This window comes from Manihot esculenta, chromosome 6 (genome assembly GCF_001659605.2).
Source record: "Manihot esculenta cultivar AM560-2 chromosome 6, M.esculenta_v8, whole genome shotgun sequence".
Lineage (NCBI taxonomy): Eukaryota > Viridiplantae > Streptophyta > Magnoliopsida > Malpighiales > Euphorbiaceae > Manihot > Manihot esculenta.
Window position 1 is genome coordinate 24,721,067 of NC_035166.2, and position 13,605 is coordinate 24,734,671.

Sequence of the window (13,605 nt, forward strand, 5' to 3'; positions counted from 1 at the left end):
CTTTATTGCTTGAATAGTATAACATTTACTATTAAATAAAGAGAAAATGGCAATTTTTATATTTTATTCGTTTTATAATTTTATTTACTTAATTTTTTAATTATATTTATTTTAAAAATATTAAATTTTCTTTATTTACTTAATATATATATATATTAATAAAATAATTTTTTATTCAAAAATATTAAATTTTATAAAATATTAAAAGATATTTTAAGAAATTTTTTTAAAATTAAATATGATTATAATAATTGATTTATATATTATTATTGTGTAAAAAAAAGATAAATAATAATTTTAGAATAACTAAAAAAGAAAAAATAACAAAAAGTATGAAATAAAGAAAATATTTTATTATTTAATTTCAATATATATTTATTTTTCAAGAATTGTTATTTAATTTTCAAATTCTTGCATTTGCCTTAAGCAATCAATCAAATTTCAATTTTCGTTTACAAGTTCTTACCTTATTTACATTGTAATTTTAGTTTAAAATAACATTTTTTAAATCGGAGGAGAGTAGGCTCCAGCTCAGAGTAGTTGGACAATTTTTTTTTTTTTTTATATATCTTTACCATCCTCTCAAAGAAAACATACAAAATAATGATTCTTATTATTTGCTTTTTAACTTATATCTTTATTGAGTTGGAATAACTTAATTAAAATTTTTATAAAATATAAAAATTATTTCTCTTTGATTCGCATTTCTTATTGACTTTTCAAAAAATCTCTAACTTACCCCAACCTAATTCAGTTGAAAAGTGATTTTTTAAAAAATAATACAATTAAATCAAACAAACCCTTAATTAATATCTATCTCGTCCCATTCAAACTATTAGCTTATTTAGTTGTTTGAAGCACATCTAAGAATAATTAGACTGATTCAATATGGTAATTAATTAAATTAATTGATTTTATAAATTAAGAAGGTGGGAAAAAGTAGGGGTGATCAGTATTCGGTTCAAATCGAAAAAATCGATCGAATCGAATCGATTTAAAAATTTAGTTTGGTTTTTTATACATTTCGGTTCGGTTCGGTTTTTAATTTTAAAAATTTCAGTTATTTCGGTTCGGTTCAGTTTTGATCAGAAAAAAACCAAAAAAACCGAATCGAACCGATTAGTGATAATAATATATTTTTTCAATAATATAGAGAAATTAAATTATATTAAAATTAAAATATTTTAATTAAATTTTAAAATATTAAAAATAAAGTGTAAAAAATAAAAAAAATTATTAAAAATCGAAATCGATCAAACCGAACTGAATCAGACCGGTTCGGTTCGATTCGGTTTCTGACCAAAATCGGTTCGGTTCGGTTTTTATAAACACTAAAATTTCGGTTTTCGGTTTATTCGGTTCGATTCGGTTTTGAACCGAACCGACCGAATGCTCACCCCTACGGGAAAAGTCCAACTAAGTCCTTGCAGAGAGATGACTGGTTGAATCATGTGTATCAATGGTCCCATCTCATTGCTGAAAATGCAAGCAAAATTAAATGAAAAGCTCCAACTTCCAACCGCTTCCTCTCTACATATATGAAGTGGTAGCCACAAAATTCTAGAATAAAGTAACTGGATGGAATACTAATTGATGCAGGATTATTAGAATATTAATTCACATAAAATTAGCAGGATTATTTTTATTCATCATTTAAAATTTTTATATAATACTCCCTTATAATTTTTATCTATTTTATTTTTTTATACATATTAAAAAATATTTTTTATTAAATTTTTAATTATATCAATCTTAAATATATTAAATTTTATTAAATATTAAAAAATAATTTTTTAAAAAATAAAATATAATTATAATAGTTCATTTATATTTATATATTAGTATAATTTAAAAAAATAGATAAAAATTATGAGATGAAAAGGGTAATTAATTATTTAAAATTATTAAAATGTTAAGTAATTGATTAAATTATTCTTTATTCATCTAATTATTATAATCTTAAAATTCTATCCCTATTAATATATTAATAAAAAAGTGAAATAATTAAAAGAGAGTAAAAAAAGTAGGTGACAAAATATGTTTTAGAAAACTGTAAACTAATTGTTGTATTTAATATATATAGATAAGTGTAAAATAAAAAAAAACACTACTTTTTAAATTTCTCAAAGCCACAAGTAATCTTACAATAATTAACTTATTTAAATGAATGAGAATAATAGCATAATTTAAGCCTCCTTAGTTTTGAAAATATTTTTTAAAACACATTTTCTTTTTTACATTTTTGACATTTAGAGTTTTAAAAAATAAAAAATAAAAAATGTTATTCTAGTAAAAAAAGCCTTAAAAAATAACTTGATTGTTTAAAAAATCTTTGAATTGGGCATCTAATATAACTATAAAATATAAAATTGTATATAATATTAAACTTTTTAAAAATTTGAAAATTTAATTAATAAGTTGAATTAAATAGTAAAATATTTAATGAAAAAATTAACGAATACACTAATTAGTAGATTTTTTAAAACGTTAAAAATATTTTAATATATTTTTTAAAATTGAGAGACTGATTAGTGAGTTTTTTCATATCATAATATCTAAATAGTAATTTTTTTTCTTAAAAAATGAGTAAATTATACTTTAGTATTTGAATTTTAATATAATCAATGTATCAGTCTCTGTATTTTTAAAACCGAATACTTAAAACTTTCTATTTTCGTTTCGTCCAAATGCACAGTTCTTTCATCCATTTTGCTCTGTTACTAGTTAGAAAATGTCTATATTGCCTTTTATTAAATCAGAAATTTTAAGACATAGGTTCCGTTCTATCCTAAATTATGATCTCTTTCTCTCTGGTTTCTCTCCATAGTTTCTCTCTCTCCAATTTCTCTCCATAATTTCTCTCTCTATTGTAAATCCTCCATTAGCGAAGTGAGTGGTCCTCGATTCTTTGCTGTGGTGTGAAGGATAGCTACTAGTTGTCTTGTCTGAATCTGTATCGCGGCACAAGACCACGATACTGCATGGTCTCCCAATTTATGTCGCGGCATCAGTGGTCCTCCATTGTGGTTCTCAATTGTTTATCGCGACATCAAGTGAGACTCCTCTTGAAGGCTTTGTGAAGAGAAAGAGATTTTGTAGTTCCTGAATCTTAAAGGTGAGAACAGTGAGTCTTTCATATTTCTGCTTTTAGTATAGTTTATATTTATTTTTAGTATTTTATTCTTTACGCATGGGATTGAAATATTTTAATGGTTAAAGTTTGAATTTTTAGATGGTTATAACTATACCAACAACTTCACAAAGTCTTTCAATAGCGGGATAGAAAATTTGAAAGGAATGCCACTTGTTCAAATAATAGATAGGATAAGACATAGATGTATATTAAGGTTTCATCAAAGATATGAGAAAGCTGTTACATGGGAAGGAAAAGTGACTCCTAGAACTAAAAAGGATTTGAGGAAAATCATCAATCAAAGCAGGTTTGTAAAGCTTACATGTAGGAGAAATGAGGATTATGAAGTCCATAAGGGACCATGTAGATTTGTAGTATCTTTGGATAAAAGAACATGCTCTTGTGCGGCGTGGGCTATCTTCGGACTACCATGCAAGCATGCTGCCAAAGCTTGGGTACAAAAGGGTTGATATAGAGGATTATTGTGATGAAGCATTTACTATTGAAACCTACAAAAAAGTTTACAACCATGTAATGTATCCCATTCCTAGTAGGACCTTGGAGGCAGATGATGAACACCCACCACTTAAAAGGTAGCCTGGAAGACCAAGAAAAGTTAGGAGTAGAGAAGAGGATGAGGCAAGACTAACACCTAAATGAAGGAGAAATGCTACAGTTGTCTGTGCAAGGTGCAACCAGTTAGGTCATAATAAAAGAACCTATCAAGGTTGTAACAGTCCGGAAACCGAACTGCTACCGGCACTAGGATCCAGATCGACTTAAGGTCGCCGGGACCCGTAGTAAGCCTGCTATACTGTCTGTGTACCTGTGAAATCCCATACATGATCATACATTTTCTGTCAAACCATTAAAACTTGTCTTTCCTCCAGGGCTTAACCTGTGCATGCACTATATCTGGTCTATCAACTCATAGTGTTAAGCCTGATTTTCTCATAGACATCATCAATAAAGGAAACATACATACATAAACTGACCATGTATATACAACAAGGGATTACAACTCTCTAAGTCAAGCACAAGTCTATACACTGTACACTATCTCTTTACAATTACATGTCCATACTAACTATTACATAACTTTTCTTCTTGCAAACCCTGCTGGACTCCCTCTGGACTCTGAACCTGCAAACCTGGGGGATAGGGGAGAGGAATGAGCTATACAAGCCCAATGAGCAGAACTATATAAACCATAAGTTGAAAACATGATCTCATGGAATGCACTACAGCACATCATCTCAGGGATCAGACATGACCACCAACAATCCCACTCAAAGGATGCCTGGCCTAGCCAGGTCTTACAACCTCAATCTGCCTGGCCCGGCCAGGTCTTACTACTCTGCCTGCCTGGCCCCGCCAGGTCTTACTATCTCTGCTGCCTGATCTAATCAGGTCTTACCTACAGATGGCTGCCTGGCCCGGCCAGGTCTTATAACAGAGTTTGGGCTATTGGAGTCGCCTTGGTCTATCCACAGCCTCATACGCATCGTATTATGCAATGCAGCATATTCGTGAAACTAATGCAATCATCCTACTAGACTCATTATGATGCATGATATATGCTCAAAGCAGTTTAGTTCTGAAAAGAGAAGTTCCACTCACCTCTGGCTGACTCTGTACTAACTCTGCAGGTTCTGAAACAGTGCTTACTGCTGACTTCCCTGATTCCTCTGGTCCGTTCCTACACAGGTGGACTCAAATGAGGGACCAAACTAACTCAAGAACATCTCTAAGAAACTCCCCAAAAACCCTCTAAACGATCCTCAAACAATCACATAAAACATGCAAAAGAAAGCTGGACAGGGCACGTTCGGCGGCAGGTTCGGCGGCCGAAACCCCTCTCCAGAGACGAAACTCATGCATGTTCGGCGGCACCTTCGGCAGCCGAAAGTCTCATCCAGAGACGAAACTCAACCTTCGGCGGCACTTTCGGCGGCCGAACCTTGCCTCCAGAGACGAAAGTCCCAAGTTTCGGGGGCAAGCTTTGGCAGTCGAACCTTCCTTCGGCGGCCGAACCTGGCTTTGCCCGTTGGGCAGAACCCTGCTCTGTTTCATGCAACCTTTTCCCCAACTCCTTTCAACATGCATATCAACTACTCCCAACTAGCATATACACAGATATATGCACAAAGGGGTCTAACACTAACCTAAAACCCCAAACAAACATAACACATAACACTCAAACATGCTTGAACACCAAAGATCACCAAAAACCTCACCTAAACCTAAACATGCTTACTACCCACACAACCTTCATAAAACCTTCAAAAATCATCAAAGAAGCTCAGGATCTTCACTTACCTCTTAAGTAACTTGAGGATGAAGGATCCTAACGTGGAGATATGGAGAAATCCTCTCTCAAAGCTCCAAGCTTCAAAACTTGGTTATTTTGCTCAAATCTTCAAACCAACAACAAAACTCTTAAAAACTTTGAAGGATTTGGTGAAAAACATGAAAATCATCAAAGTCAACGTGAGAAGGTTTTGGCTCACCTCTGGCTGCAAGTGGAGGAGAAATATCCTCCTTCCACCGACCTTTGGCCCTTAAATAGGTGGCTGGCCAGACCACCTTCGGCAGCCGAACGTGAATCCGAAACCATGCAATGTTCGGCGGCCGAAAGTGACCTTCGGCGGCCGAACCTTTGCATTTCTCCCTTATTGCTTTTCTTTCAACACTCATTTCCTTTAACACTTGAAAACATTCAAAACTTCTTAAAACACACATGAAAACATATGTCTTACCCTTCTCGAGGGTTCCGACACCCGAGATTCCACCAGACGACAGGAATTCCGAGGCCGGACTCGAGCCGGGTATTACATTCTTCCCCCCTTAAGAACATTCGTCCCCGAATGTTCCACAAACAACGAAACACATAAACACATAAACACACACATAGCAAAGGGGAAAACCTAACCTTAAAACAGATGTGGATATTGCTGGAGCATCGACTCCCGTGTCTCCTAAGTGCACTCTTCTAGGTTATGGTGGTTCCACAGGACTTTCACCATTGGTATCTCCTTGTTTCTTAGCTTTCGAATCTGGGTGTCAATGATCCGCACTGGCTGTTCGACATAGGTGAGATCGCTTAAGATTTCCACCTCAGGCTCACTAAGAACCTTCTCTGGATCTGACACAAACTTTCTCAACATAGAAACATGAAATACCGGGTGAACTCGTTCCATCGATGCAGGTAAATCCAGCTTATACGACACAGGCCCGATCTTCTGCAAGATTTCAAAGGGACCTATGTACCGTGGAGCCAATTTACCCTTCTTTCCAAAGCGAACCACTCCTTTCATTGGAGACACTTTCAGCAATACCATATCCCCCTCCTGGAACTCTATCTGTTTCCTACGGATGTCTGCATAGCTTTTCTGCCTGCTTACAGCTGTTATGATCCTCTCTCTGATCACAGGCACTAACTTGCTGGTAATCTCAACTAACTCTGGCCCTACAAGAGCCTTCTCTCCTACCTCTTCCCAGCAAATAGGTGTTCGGCATTTTCTCCCATACAGAGCTTCATAAGGAGCCATCCCTATGCTAGCATGATGGCTGTTGTTGTAGGCAAACTCCACCAGAGTTAGATGCTGCCTCCAAGAACTGCCAAAGTCTAACACACACATTCTCAGCATATCTTCTATGGTCTGGATGGTCCTTTCTGACTGACCGTCTGTCTGTGGATGGAAAGCAGTGCTGAAATCCAATCTTGTACCCATAGCAGCTTGCAGACTCCGCCAAAACCTGGAGGTGAACTGCGGTCCTCTATCTGAGACTATCGACACTGGAACTCCATGCAGCTTAACAATCTCTTCTACATAGACCTGCGCTAACTTGTCCACAGAATAGTTGCTCCTGACTGGAATGAAGTGAGCAGATTTCGTCAGTCTGTCCACAATCACCCATATGGAGTCTAGCCTGTTGGACGTCGCCGGTAACCCCACTACAAAATCCATAGCGATATTCTCCCATTTCCACTCTGGAATCGGCAGTGGGTTAAGCATTCCAGCCGGCTTCTGGTGTTCTAGCTTCACTCTTTGACATGTTTCGCAGGCTGACACAAACTGTGCCACTTCCCTCTTCATCGCTGGCCACCAATACACCCTTCTCAGGTCTTGATACATCTTGGTGGCTTCAGGGTGAACGCTATACCTCGCATTATGAGCTTCCCTCATAATGTCTTCCTTCAAACTGCTATCATCTGGTACACATAATCTCTTACCGTGATGAAGAATCCCCTCACTGTCAAATCTGAACTCTGCACTGTTGCCAGACTGAACAGTCCTGGCAATCTTCACTAACTCAGGATCTTCGTGCTGTTTTAGAGCCACTTGCTCCAGAAACACTAGTGTAACTCTCATCTGTGCGATCAAAGCACCTGTACCAGATAACTGCAACTGTAGCCCTTCATCTATCAGTCTGTAAAAGTCCTTCACCACCGGTCTTCTCTCTACTGCAATGTGGGATAAACTGCCAAGTGACTTCCGACTTAAGGCATCAGCTACAACATTAGCCTTACCCGGATGATATTGGATCTTACAATCGTAATCACTGAGCAATTCTACCCACCGTCTCTGCCTCAAGGTTAACTCTCTCTGACTCAAGATGTGCTGCAGGCTCTTATGATCCGTATAGATCTCACACTTTACCCCATAGAGGTAATGCCTCCACATCTTAAGTGCAAAGATAACAGCTGCCATCTCAAGATCGTGTGTCGGGTAGTTCAGCTCGTGCTTCTTCAGCTGTCTAGAAGCATAAGCTATCACTTTGTCATTCTGCATTAACACACAACCTAATCCCACTCGGGATGCATCACAGAACACTGTGAAATCATCATCACTGATCGGCAGAGCTAACACCGGTGCTGAAGTCAACCGTCTCTTCAACTCTTCAAAACTCTCATCACAATCCTCTGACCATACGAACTTCTGATTCTTCCTGGTCAGTTTGGGCATAGGAGCAGCTATCTTCGAAAAGTCCTGAACGAACCTCCGATAGTAGCCTGCCAAACCCAGAAAACTCTTGATCTCTGTCACTGTCGTGGGTGTAGGCCAATTGGCTACTGCCTCTACCTTCTTGGGATCGACTGTGATTCCTTCTTCTGAAACTACATGACCCAAAAAGGCAATGCTCCTTAGCCAGAACTCGCACTTGGAGAACTTGGCATACAAGCCATGCTCTCTCAAAGTTTGCAAAACTATCCTCAGATGCTGGGTATGCTCCTCGGCATTCCTGGAGTACACCAAGATATCATCTATAAAGACGATCACAAAACGATCCAAGTACTCCCTGAAAACCCTGTTCATGAGATCCATGAATGTTGCAGGGGCATTAGTCAACCCGAACGGCATCACTAGGAACTCATAATGCCCATATCTGGTTCGGAAAGCAGTCTTGGATACATCTCCTTCTCTGATCTTCAACTGGTGGTATCCGGATCTCAGATCTATCTTAGAAAAGCAATCTGCTCCTGCCAGTTGGTCGAATAGATCATCGATCCTGGGTAAAGGATACTTGTTTTTTATAGTGACTTTGTTCAACTGTCTGTAGGCGACACAAAGTCTAAGGGGTCCATCCTTCTTTCTGACAAATAATACTGGAGCACCCCAAGGGGAGGTACTCGGGCGGATGAAACCCTTTGCTACCAAATCCTATAACTGTTCTTTCAACTCTCTCAACTCTGTTGGCGCCATCCTGTAGGGAGGAATAGAGATCGGTCTGGCACCGGGCATCAAATCTATCTCGAACTCTATTTTCCTATCAGGTGGTAGTCCTGGAAGCTCTTCAGGAAACACATCTGGGAATTCTCTAACAACTGGTACTGAGGATGGTTCCCTAACCCGACTGTCTAGCTCTCTCATATAAGCTAGGAACCCCTGACACCCCTTCCTCAACATCCTACGAGCCTGAAGGGCTGATATCAAACCCCTAGGTGTCCCTCTCCTGTCTCCTCTGAAGACACACTCTGACCCATCCTGGTCTCTGAGACTCACGACCTTGTCCCTGCAGTGCAAGGTAGCACTATAGGTAGATAACCAATCCATCCCTAGAATGACATCAAAATATGTCAACTCTAGAACCACAAGGTCAGCTGGAAGGCATCTATCCTCTATAAACACTGGACTGAACTGACAGACTGACTCTGCCAATGATGGGTCACATCTAGGTCCACTGACCCAGAGAGGACACTCTAACTCAGATACAATCAACCCCAATCTCTCTGCGGCTCTAGAAGAAATGAAAGAGTGAGAAGCACCGGGGTCCATCAAAGCATACACCTCTGAACACCCAATGATGAGAGTACCTGACACCACTGTGTTCGACGTGTCTGCCTCCTGCTGCGTCATGGTGAAAATCCGTGCTGGAGCTGACGGACCTGCACCTCGGGAACCCATCCCTGATGAAGAGGCTGCCCCTCTTCCTCTACCTCTGCCACTGCTTGGTGGACGGGCTGAAGCTGCTGACTGTACGACACTACCTGAGGTCATTTGCTGGGATGGTGCAACCAAAGTCGCCTGAGGACATTCCCGTGCATAATGTCCCTCCTGCCCACATCTATAGCAGGCTGTAGATCCCAACATACAAGCTCCTCTGTGCGGTCTCCCACACCTATTGCAAACTGGAAGATCTGTGCCAAAGCTGGAGCCGCTACTCATTCCCAGACCTGTCTTAATCCTGTTCCAAAACTTGCCTCTCTTTCCTCTGAATTTCTCCCATCTCTTCTTACTCGCACTTGCTGTACTCTGTGAGGAGGAACCTGGTTTAGCACCAGAAGGCTGTGCCTTCTTGACTACACCCTGACTTATGGCACTGGCCTCCATCTTTCTAGCAGCATCCACAATGGAGTGGAAACTCTCCTTCTCCGCATGGAGAATCAAAGAGAAATACTTGGGATGAAGCCTTGTGGCATATCTCTTTGCCTTCTTCTGATCCGTATCATACGCCTGACCAACGTATGGTAACAATTCCAGGAACTTATCTGTATACTCATCAACGCTCATCTCCTCCGTCTGTCTCAACTGTTCAAACTCCACAACCTTTAGCTCTCTGGAACTGTCAGGAAAAGCCCACCCAGCAAATTCATTGGCGAACTCTTCCCATGTCATACTGTCTATTCTGGGGTCCACATAGTTCTTGAACCATTCTCTGGCTTTCTTGCATTTCAACGTGAACCCTGCCATCTCAATGGCCCTGCTCTCATCTGCTCCCAACTCACTTGTTATCATTCTGACTGCACTGAGATACTCAAAGGGATCATCTCCCGTATTGAATTTAGGAGCATCCAACTTTAAGTACTCCGTCATCTTCACCTTAGTTCCCCCTGAAGAACTGGGTTGTGCTTCAACAATAGGGGCTGCTGGTTCAGGTGGTGGTGGTGGAGGTACTGTTTCTCTGGCTTCAGGCTGTACTGGACTTGGATGAAAAGGTGGGGGTGGATACATGTGATATGGTGGATAGAAGGAAGGATAGGGCATATATGGTATGTAGGGTGGATATGGGGCAAAGTTGGAGAAATCCGACGTGCCTCCCATCGGATCCCCTAGGCCCTGTGGAAAGGGTGGATAGCCAAACCCCGAGGCCTGTGCGCCTCTCTGGGACTCCCCCATACCTTCTTCTGACCTTCCTATGCCCATGCTTACATCTCTACTTTGAGCCTCCTCCATCGCCACTCTTTCTTCTTCTGATCTTCCCCCTCTGCCTATTCCTCTTCTGCTCTCGTCAGAAGTCCTTCTCGGGTCTCTTGACGTTCCCTCCCTGCTTGACCTGTGAGTCCTTGCCCTTGGCAAAGCAGGAGGACGAACATCTGTACCCTCACTTTCAGGTGGGACTCCAGTCAATCTCGCGGATCGACGAGTTCCTCGCATCTTAACTCTCTCTGGAAACAACACATAACAGAGCACATAAGCAACACATAGAGGAAAACAACACATGCATCATCATCAGCAGATAGACAGGACTAACATCCTATCCTAGTGGACATGTTTTCCTATTGTGCTTGACCAACTAAACCTCTATGAGCCCAACTCTCTCTCTATAGGTCTGATCATGTGAACCTAGGGCTCTGATACCAATCTGTAACAGCCCGGAAATCGAACTGCTACCGGCACTTGGATCCATATCGACTTAAGGTCGCCGGGACCCGTAGTAAGCCTGCTATACTGTCTGTGTACCTGTGAAATCCCATACATGATCATACATTTTCTGTCAAACCATTAAAACTTGTCTTTCCTCCAGGGCTTAACCTGTGCATGCACTATATCTGGTCTATCAACTCATAGTGTTAAGCCTGATTTTCTCATAGACATCATCAATAAAGGAAACATACATACATAAACTGACCATGTATATACAACAAGGGATTACAACTCTCTAAGTCAAGCACAAGTCTATACACTGTACACTATCTCTTTACAATTACATGTCCATACTAACTATTACATAACTTTTCTTCTTGCAAACCCTGCTGGACTCCCTCTGGACTCTGAACCTGCAAACCTGGGGGATAGGGGAGAGGAATGAGCTATACAAGCCCAATGAGCAGAACTATATAAACCATAAGTTGAAAACATGATCTCATGGAATGCACTATAGCACATCATCTCAGGGATCAGACATGACCACCAACAATCCCACTCAAAGGATGCCTGGCCTAGCCAGGTCTTACAACCTCAATCTGCCTGGCCCGGCCAGGTCTTACTACTCTGCCTGCCTGGCCCAGCCAGGTCTTACTATCTCTGCTGCCTGATCTAATCAGGTCTTACCTACAGATGGCTGCCTGGCCCGGCCAGGTCTTATAATAGAGTTTGGGCTATTGGAGTCGCCTTGGTCTATCCACAGCCTCATACGTATCGTATTATGCAATGCAGCATATTCGTGAAACTAATGCAATCATCCTACTAGACTCATTATGATGCATGATATATGCTCAAAGCAGTTTAGTTCTGAAAAGAGAAGTTCCACTCACCTCTGGCTGACTCTGTACTAACTCTGCAGGTTCTGAAACAGTGCTTACTGCTGACTTCCCTGATTCCTCTGGTCCGTTCCTACACAGGTGGACTCAAATGAGGGACCAAACTAACTCAAGAACATCTCTAAGAAACTCCCCAAAAACCCTCTAAACGATCCTCAAACAATCACATAAAACATGCAAAAGAAAGCTGGACAGGGCACGTTCGGCGGCAGGTTCGGCGGCCGAAACCCCTCTCCAGAGACGAAACTCATGCATGTTCGGCGGCACCTTCGGCAGCCGAAAGTCTCATCCAGAGACGAAACTCAACCTTCGGCGGCACTTTCGGCGGCCGAACCTTGCCTCCAGAGACGAAAGTCCCAAGTTTCGGGGGCAAGCTTTGGCAGTCGAACCTTCCTTCGGCGGCCGAACCTGGCTTTGCCCGTTGGGCAGAACCCTGCTCTGTTTCATGCAACCTTTTCCCCAACTCCTCTCAACATGCATATCAACTACTCCCAACTAGCATATACACAGATATATGCATAAAGGGGTCTAACACTAACCTAAAACCCCAAACAAACATAACACATAACACTCAAACATGCTTGAACACCAAAGATCACCAAAAACCTCACCTAAACCTAAACATGCTTACTACCCACACAACCTTCATAAAACCTTCAAAAATCATCAAAGAAGCTCAGGATCTTCACTTACCTCTTAAGTAACTTGAGGATGAAGGATCCTAACGTGGAGATATGGAGAAATCCTCTCTCAAAGCTCCAAGCTTCAAAACTTGGTTATTTTGCTCAAATCTTCAAACCAACAACAAAACTCTTAAAAACTTTGAAGGATTTGGTGAAAAACATGAAAATCATCAAAGTCAACGTGAGAAGGTTTTGGCTCACCTCTGGCTGCAAGTGGAGGAGAAATATCCTCCTTCCACCGACCTTTGGCCCTTAAATAGGTGGCTGGCCAGACCACCTTCGGCAGCCGAACGTGAATCCGAAACCATGCAATGTTCGGCGGCCGAAAGTGACCTTCGGCGGCCGAACCTTTGCATTTCTCCCTTATTGCTTTTCTTTCAACACTCATTTCCTTTAACACTTGAAAACATTCAAAACTTCTTAAAACACACATGAAAACATATGTCTTACCCTTCTCGAGGGTTCCGACACCCGAGATTCCACCAGACGATAGGAATTCCGAGGCCGGACTCGAGCCGGGTATTACAAAGGTGGACCTATTTAGGTAAGTTATAAATATATTTTACGTAAGTTTTACTTGTAATATTTGTGTTGAGAATTAAAACTATATCATTATGTTTATTATGTAGGTAAACATAGAAAATGGGAGACAAAGTGGGAGTTGCTTTTGATCTTAACAGTCAACAATCTATGGGTTGAATATATATTTTTTTATCTATTGACATGTATTTTGCGTTGATGTACATTTGTGGACATAGTTAATGTTGATAATATTTTTTGCTAAGATTTTACTTTTGAATTTG